The sequence below is a fragment of the Ictalurus punctatus genome, chromosome 24, assembly GCF_001660625.3.
Source record: "Ictalurus punctatus breed USDA103 chromosome 24, Coco_2.0, whole genome shotgun sequence".
NCBI classification, from domain to species: Eukaryota; Metazoa; Chordata; class Actinopteri; order Siluriformes; family Ictaluridae; genus Ictalurus; species Ictalurus punctatus.
In genome coordinates this window covers 20,002,191-20,011,248 of record NC_030439.2, presented here as the reverse complement: position 1 = coordinate 20,011,248, position 9,058 = coordinate 20,002,191, and the positions used below count along the sequence as shown (strand labels likewise).

The following is a 9,058-nucleotide window of genomic DNA, read 5'->3' as shown; positions in this document are numbered from 1 at the left end:
TTATATTATTAATAAGTATATACGTTATGAACAAGGCAATTTCAGAACAGAATTTGTTTTTTCACTTTAATTTTATTTTTAATTTTACTTTTTAAAAAAAATTCATCTTAATGTTAATTTTTAGAAAAACAAACATTATTATTATTATTATTATTATTATTATTATTATTATTGTTATTATTATTATTATTATTCAAACGATCTAAACAGGAATTCATTCAGTTTTCACGACCTAACCGCTGATTGGACGCATATCCACGGTGGGCGGGGTCTAAGTTGCTAAAGGCAACCAAACAGCTCCTGCAACTTCAATGATAAAGTAATTTCTTTTAACAGTCTCGCGTAAATGAACGCGTAGTCTAACACTAACACTTTTATTTCTTTTAAAACGTAGTTCCATGTTTAAAAACGGACAAAAAAAAAAAATACGAGCGCGTTTCATATTTTCGCTTTTAAGCTACGGGCTAACCTCACTCTATAGTACTTCCGGTATATATTCACTCTCCCGCCTTTTATCCTCCATGATTGGCTGGTTTGGTTATTTTTCCCCATTCGGATTGGCCTTTCGAAATCGCTCGGCATTGGATTGGACAGTCCCCAACGCGCAGGAGGCGGGACGTTTCCTTTAAGCCAATAAGCAGGAAGCGGGAGCCCGTTCGCGCGCGTGGTGGTGGTGGTGGTGGTGGTGGGCGGGGGTGTAACGGGGCTCGAGCGCGTTCTTGTGTACTTTTCTTTCGGTCTCCTATTTTTAGAAGCCCACAATCGGGGCCCACGTGACACGGGCGGAGTGACGTCACTAATGTTGTCGTCGGTGGAGGAGCCGCAAACATGGAGGAGGAGAGAGAGAGAAAGAGAGAGAGTGAGAGAGTGAGAGAGAGAGGGAGAGACAGAGTTGTGTCCGGGAAAAAAAATGTTATACTTTTCCCCTTTACCGAAAAGCGATAAATGAGGAAGAAAGAGCGGCGGAGGAGGAGGCCGGAAATAAAAGTGTGCACGAGCTTCGGAACAAGTCTCCAGGTAAATGCATTTCTAATCAATTCGTCATAATGACAGGTTTCACAGAGGGCTATGTTTATATATCTATATCTTCATTTATATTTCTGTCTAAAGAAAACTCTCCTGATCTGATCTGATCAGCTCAGAGGGGGGAAATGCGACTGAACATACATTTATTTATTTATTTATTTATTTATTTATTTGCAGATTTATTTCCTCCCTTGCTCCCTTGGCTTTGCGTGCTTAATGTTCAGGAGCTTGTTGTTGTTGTTGTTGTTGTTGTTGTTTGTCCTTTTATTTTTGCAGACATTTTCTTAAACCGACAGCTGCGTAGTTTTGCTTTAAAAACAAAAAACAAACAAACAAAAAAACATTGCAAGTTTTATCCCGAGGGCCGCCGCATCCTCCACCGTCCTCCAACCTGTTCTAGATATATCCCATTATTCCAGAACACGCTTTATTATCTGTGTGTTACGTGTGCTATAATGTCTCATCTCATCTTAATCACTGCTCTCACACACACACACACACACACACACACACACACACACACACACGATGTATCACTGCCCTGCAATAAGAAACAATGTATCCGATTTATTCTACTAATATCTCATCCTACATCATGTCCGAGTCATGTCTTGTCTGATCAGCAGGGCGAGAGATGATGATGATGATGATGATGATGTGAAAATTCACTGCGTTGTCACTGTAGAGAAAGCAAACGGGCTTATGTGTGTCATGTCAGGTAATACGTCACAGCAGTAAACATTGGGGGGTGTTTATTTATTCGTATAAGCCTCTATCATATCTTATACACACACACATCGTCCTATCATCATGCCTGATGTAATCACCGAGATGTGAAAACGATGGGCTTCGACGTTCGGAGCAACGAATAGCTTCGAGGATGAAGTAGAGCTGGACGATGCGACGGTGTAATATCGATATCGCGATACGCTTGCCTGAGATATCGTGGGTATATCTGTGTCTTTTTTTACTGCTTTGAATGGTGTACTCTTTACCTCTCTCTCTCTCTCTCTCTCTCGCGCGGGCGGGCGCGCTCTCTCCTGCGTACCTCGTGTACACTCGGAGGATCGAACCGCGACGTCCGTTACAGGGCGGGCCCGAGCCGAGACGCCGCTCTCCGACGGGTTTCCACGGCGACCCGTGAAAGGTGAAGCGGCGCGGACGTGCCTCGCCGTTCGCGTCTCTTTCGTTAAAACCTTCCGCCCTCGTCGTCTAGAAGGCGTAGACGAATAGTACGGTACGTGAGACTCCTGCGCGCGTTTTCCACGAGCTAGCCAGCTAACTGTGATGAGTGGTGTATGTTTGATGATTTGCGTGACGCACTTCTCTGTAAACTGGAGGCCGGATTGTTTTAGTAAACGTCTGAATTCATTCTGCTGCTACCATCATGAGTTCATCATCAATGAAGATCAGAGAGAACGTTCCAGAAGCAGCCGTGCAAGCCCGAGCCATGACGCTACCTCCACCATGTTCCACAGATGAGCTCGTATGTTCCGGATCACGAGCAGATCCGTTCTTTCTCCACACTTTGGCCTTTCCACCACTTTGGTAGAGGTTCGTCTTGCTTCCAGAACTTTTGAGGATCGTCTCTGTGTTTCTTTGCGAATTCCAATCTGGCTTTCTGATTCTTACTGCTGATGAGTGGTTTGCATCTTGTGGTACGGCCTCGATATTTCAGCTCTCGAAGCCTTCTTCGATAGGTGGATTGTGAGACCTTCACCCTGCCCTGTGGAGACTGTTGTTGATGTCACTGTCTGCTGTTTTTGGGGTTTTTCTTCACAGCTCTCACAATGTTTTCCATCCTCAGCTGCTGTAGTTCTCCTCGGCCGACCCCTTCCACGTCTGGTTCTCAGTCCATCAGAGGTTTCTTTCTTCATCACGACATTCCAAATCGATATATCGGCTATCCCCAGTGCTTATGCAAAACCTCTGATCCATCTTTTCTCAGCTTCAGAATGGCTCAATCTTCTCCCACAGACAGCTCTCCGGTCTTCATGTCGGTTTATCCTTTTTAACAACAAACGCAGTCTTCACAGGTGAAACCTAGGACTCGAACCCAAGAGCACAATTTCAGAGCTATTAATTCTTTAAATAGTCACCTGGGTAACAAGAAACACCCGTCGGTCACATGTTCCAATACGTGTGATGACTTGAAAGAACGGGTGGATTCAAACAAAAGATGCCATGTTCGAATTTGTTTAACACATCTATGTAAATTTAAGGAAACGAAAGCTAAAATTCTGATCTGTTGTGGCATATCCATCTTTTTGATCTCAAACCCCTCGAAAAGCGAAAGTTGAATGTGTGTGTGTGTGTGTGTGTGTGTGTGTATATATATATATATATATAAGTAGTGTTTGTAGGAAATGCCAAGTATAAGTACATGGCTGACACTCAACCATGAACACAACTGTGTGTGTGTGTGTGTGTGTGTGTGTGTGTGTGTGTGTGTGTGTGTGTGTGTGAACTGAAAACTTGTCCAACGAGCTTGTCTCACACACACACCTTTGTCTCCAAGACGACTCCATTAGGCTGGGTTTCTGTGACACCATCGTCTAAAAATGTTCCATTATTAAAGGGGCAGTTCGTAGCCTTAAAGGTGTTCCTACACCTGTAGTAGTATTACTACTAATAATAATAGTAATACATTCTCAGAATCACATTTGGTTCTATGTTGGTTTCCGCTGGTCTCAGTCTCCTATTTAGACTTTTTCCGACCCGGAAATTAGCTCCGCCCCCAGCCGCTCATCCACTGCTGCTTTCAACAAACAAGACGGCACACCGTGCCTACTTGGACTGCTTCTCCTTTCTTTAATCGTTCGTTTTCTTCTTTGTTGTTGTTGTTTGTTTTTTTTTCTCTCTCCTTTCCTCACTTCTTCGCTCCTTCCTCTGAAAACGCGAAGAAAGGAACTGACGAATAGGACGCGCTCGCTCACTGACGCATCACGTCACCAGCCCTCTTAATTTGAGATCTACCTTCCTGCAACTGTTCTAGAACTTGTTCAGGCAGTGATGAGAGGGTCAGGTGGGCAGGATTATGGTTGGAACTAAAGTCTTCATGAAGGTAGGTCTCCAGGAACAGGGTTGGTGACCACCGCTTTAAAGCAGTGCGCCGATTTAATGGTGGAGGGGGGTGGCTTGTTATCGCTAGCGTTATTGCTAGCACAGTTACAGGGACGTTTAATAGGAGGAAACGTTTCAGCGATCTCAGACCTCAGTGATGACAATCAGACTCCGCTGCTAGCTACCAGTTATTTATTATTTAATGAACAGCAATATTTTCTTATCGTATCGTCTATTGTGATCCGGTTTTTTTTCCTCCCCCGGATGTGAACAGGACGCCGGAAGTTTCTTTGTTCTGAAAGATTACAGGGTTACAGACTAAAATAAAGATTTTTAAATGTTACATTTAACCAAAAGCTAAATATTACAGACCGCCCCTTTAAATCTGTACATCACAGTAGTAACTAGATCTTTATTTGTATAGCGATGGACGACACTACGTTGACCGCACTAGCACGTCGCTCGTGTCGCTTGTGGTTTGCTTCATGTCGGCGTGTAGCGACTGATTCGGTAAGTGGGCGTGGCCTGTCCAGCTAGTCAAAATGCGTCGGATTAAGTTGGATTCACGTGCCGCGTGCTCGGATTCGTACTAGCTTCGTTCTCAGATTAGATCAGCAGAGCAGGCTGACTACTAGCCGCGTACTCTCGCCAGAGGCACCGGAGACCTCTGCTACTTCCTTCCAAGCTTTTATGTTTCTTCCTGATGTCTCTATACACGTTTAACGATACGTCGTACTTGACCAGATGAGATGAAACCACGGTCGTACGTTCTTCTCCTATACATCAGAAAGGGAAAGGGGTACTCGCTGCAGGTAGGAACTAAAGTTGTGAGCGGGGAACCGAGTAAACGTCGGACCACGCGAGCGCCGCAGGATCGTCCCGAGACGATCGCAGCAGCGCGTCGCGGACGCGCGTCGAAAACCGAACGGTTTGTCGCGTTCTAACATTCGTAGAAATAGTCTAGTGTTTCAATAGCGTGTTCTCGAATAATAAGTAGTGTACCGTAGTGGATTTTTGGAGCGGTCTGTACGTTCCCTGCACGTAACCCCTCGCTTATCCTCGAATGAAATGCGCCGGATTAATTTAATGACATAAATGCCGGAGCGTTTTCTGAGGAAATCACACGTGCGCTACAGATGCGACGGAAAGAAGGGAAAAATAATGAAATAAATACGCAATCGAAGCGGCGGTATTCATCGGCTTTAAGCGGTGCCGGGAACGAGACGCGAGGAATGCGGCGGCGCTGTAAACCTGAACGTTCTGAAACATGGCGGTAAGGAAAAACAGATGTCGCCGTGGCGGTGTGGTATGTATGACCTCTGACCCCATCTGATTCCCCACCCCTTTAGTGAACTTTTACTACAGGCTTTTGTGAGAAGCGCTCGTCTTTCTCGTCGTCAGGGCGGGGTTCAGCGGCGTATTCATGATATGAGACAGGGTTGGGTTCAGGTGTGATCTATAATTAAATCTGGGAGTGGCCTGAGGGGTAATTAACGGGAGGGAAATAAAACGTTGCCCAACGCTGACGCGGCGTGAGGACCTCCGAGCTCGACTGAGTCATGTGGATACTCGAGCGTTTGTCTGTTATTTTGGGATTAGTTTCTTTATTTAGTATACGGGAAGCCTCGTGGTCACCTTTCGGCTCGGGGAGCGGGGTAACGATTTCTCGCCTGCGGGTCGTCTGGGGTTCGGCCGAACGGGGGCTGAAATATAGTTTGGGAATGCAGCAAATGGCAATGAAAAATATTTCTGTGAACATTTTCAGTGTGAATAACAGTTTCTTGAATTGGGAAAGAATTAAACAAGATGATAACGATTTACACCGATCATCCTGTTCGAAAGTTTACCCCCCCCCCCCCCCCCCCCCCCGACTCTTGATCTATCGTGTCGTCTTCTCGAGCGTCGGTGAGCGTGTGCACCTTTCGTGATAGTCGTGTACGAGTCCCTCGGTCGTCCTCGCTGTGGAAAGACGGATCTGGACATCGTATAGTCTGTTGGAAAGGAGTCGAATATGCAGAAGATGCCGGGAAAGTAAAGAACGTGCAGGACCTGGAGGATTTTTCTGAAGAACAGCGGGCGGTTTAACCGCTCAGGACGAGCAACGGACTCGTGAAGAACTCTCACGGGACATGCACACACCGTGTCGTGGATCATCCGGGTCACGACACACGGGATTAATAATGGAGCGTGTGTAAACTTCTGAACCGGATTAATCACGCGGATTCTGCACGGTGTGTGTAAACGTGAACCGTATACGCTGTGAATGAAAAAGGACTTTTCCCCACCCCCCTGTTATATTGAGAAACAAATAACTACTCGAAGCTCAACTGCGGTGTTGATTATTATTTTTATTTATTTATTTCGGTTTTTCTGGGGGGTTTTATGTCCTGGTGTGGGATTTGTCTGAGACTTTTGCCTCATTTTTTGTGCAAAATAGATTAATTGATGCAATTAAAAACAAACAAACAAACAAACGTGTGTTTTTTATTTTTTGTTTTTTTTAAAGTCCAGGAACGGTAACATGTTTATTAGCGACAGCTGCATGGTGTTTTTTTCCTCCTGCGTCCTCCGTAGACAGAACCTCAGGCTTCAGCTGTTTATTAAGCTGTAAAAAGCTGCGACGGAGAAGCTTTCGATAATTAGGTCTGACTGAATTCTAGAGGATTGAGCCTTCTGTATGAGTCATGAATGAGACTGACGTTCAGATCTAATCAGACATTAGATTAGATTAGAGCGGTTTTTGTTTTTGTTGTTGTTCGTTCCCAGTGTCTGTGGTGTATCTTTTACCAGTTTTCAACACAAATCAAATTGAATGAAATCTTTTTGTGCCAAACTTTAAAAAATGCCTTAGCTTTTCAAAATCTTTTTTTTTTTAAATTTTTTTTTTTATTAAACTGAGGAAAATTTTTATTGAGTTATTTAGCAGTTCCAAACTAAATGTAAAGAATTTTTCTATATACATTTTTTTTTTTTTTAACAAATGACATATATATAGTGTCCTGCATTAATATTGGCACCCTTTGGTAAATATGAGTAAAGAAGGCTGTGGAAAATTGTCTTCATTGTTTAACCTTTTGATCTTTTGTTCAGAAAATTCACAAAAATACTCTGATCTCATGGATGTCGAACAATTACAAACACAACACAGGATTATAACAACAAAAAAATCTTTGTTAAATATAGGTGTGCAACAATTATTGGCACCCTTTGAGTCAGTACTTTGTGCTAGCTCGCTTTGCCGAGATAACAGCTCTGAGTCTTCTCCTATAACACTGATGAGGTTGGAGAATACATGGCGAGGGATCTGAGACCGTTCCTCCATACAGAACCTCTCCAGATCCTTCACATTTCAGGTCCACGCTGGTGGACTCTCCTCTTCAGTTCACCCCACAGGTGTTCTATGGGGTTCAGGTCAGGGGACTGGGAGGGTCAGGGCAGGACCTTGATTTTGTGGTCAGTAAACCATTTCTGTGTTGATTTTGATGATGTTTTGGATCATCGTCCTGCTGGAAGATCCGACCACGGCCCATTTGAATCTTTCTGTCAGAGGCAGTCAGGTTTTCATTTAATATCTGTTGATATTTGATAGAGTCCATGATGCCATGTATCCTAACAAAATGTCCAGGTCCTCTGCAGAAAAACAGCCCAAAACATTAAAGATCCTCCTCCATATTTAACCGTGGACATGAGGGACTTTTCCATACGGCTACCTCTCTGTGTGCTCCAAAACCACCTCTGTGTTTATTACCAAAAAGCTCTGTTCTGGTTTCTGACCGTAGAACCCGATCCATTTGAAGAAAAGGCGGTGACATCGTTCGGGATTCGCGCTAGCGATGTGAGCTAGTGTGCGATCTCCTGATTTTAGAGTAAACTTGTTTATTCGTTTATAGAAACCCAGGAAGGAATTTATGACGTGCAGCACGAGAGGAACTGTTTCCTGCTGATTTTCTAAAATCAAAAACAGCTTGATGAAAATTTTGATCCCTAAATTGGCTGATTTGCTTTAATCGTGATTTCAGTTCGTTCGTGATGACTCGGCCGCCGCATTCCTCCCTAATGCGCTCCATTAGGAATATCCGGGTCGAGAGCGCTATAACGGTCGACGTCAGGGCCGATTGTTTAACAGGGTGCGTGATTTTAGTGCTAATAAAGCAGGGTTCGTTTGCGCTGGACGCTGATTAACGGCGCCGCTCGCGGTCTTCTCGGCATGGACATTTTGCATAAAGCGCGTGATGGATTGCGCAACCTCTACCAGACTGTAGTTATGAGAGATACGAGGTCAGAGATGTTTACACGTCCTCCTTGTCGTCTAGACGTCGTCCCCGTCACATCAGCTCTCCGGTTACTGTGTGTGTGAGGGAAAGAGAGAGCGAGCGAGCGAGGGAGAGTGAGCAGGAGGTTCAGGTTAAAGATCTGACGTAATTACGAGTAGTAACTTTCAGCTTTTCAGTGAGCAGAAGGTGTGAGAGACCTCGAGCTGAGCAGACAAAAAATAGAGAGATAAAATACGCACGTTGTTTTTTTTTTTTTTTAAATAATCATCATCTGTGTCTGGTTTATAATAAAACACACTAATTTCAAACTAATACAAGCCTTCTGTTAGTCAAGCTCGCTAGTTAGCGGGCTAGTAAAGCAGATGTTCAGTGAAAGGAATAGTTAGCGGGCTAGTAAAGCAGATGTTCAGGGAAAGGAATAGTTAGCGCGCTAGTAAAGCAGATGTTCAGGGAAAGGAATAGTTAGCGGGCTGGTAAAGCAGATGTTCAGGGAAAGGAATAGTTAGCGGGCTAGTAAAGCAGATGTTTAGGGAAAGGAATAGTTAGCGGGCTAGTAAAGCAGATGTTCAGTGAAAGGAATAGTTAGCGCGCTAGTAAAGCAGATGTTCAGGGAAAGGAATAGTTAGCGCGCTAGTAAAGCAGATGTTCAGGGAAAGGAATAGTTAGCGGGCTAGTAAAGCAGATGTTCAGTGAAA

The 9,058-nt window shown here is 44.2% G+C and overlaps 1 protein-coding gene across 1 annotated transcript in view; it reads left to right on the top strand.

Annotated features, from left to right (window-relative positions):
- The first annotated feature begins 747 nt into the window (after window positions 1-747).
- hdac5 (histone deacetylase 5) overlaps window positions 748-9,058 on the top strand; it is a 95,096-nt gene continuing 86,785 nt past the window's right edge. The window contains exon 1 of the mRNA XM_053675202.1: window positions 748-1,017. The gene's annotated coding sequence lies outside the window, so the exon portion shown is untranslated. The remainder of the gene's footprint in view (window positions 1,018-9,058) is intronic.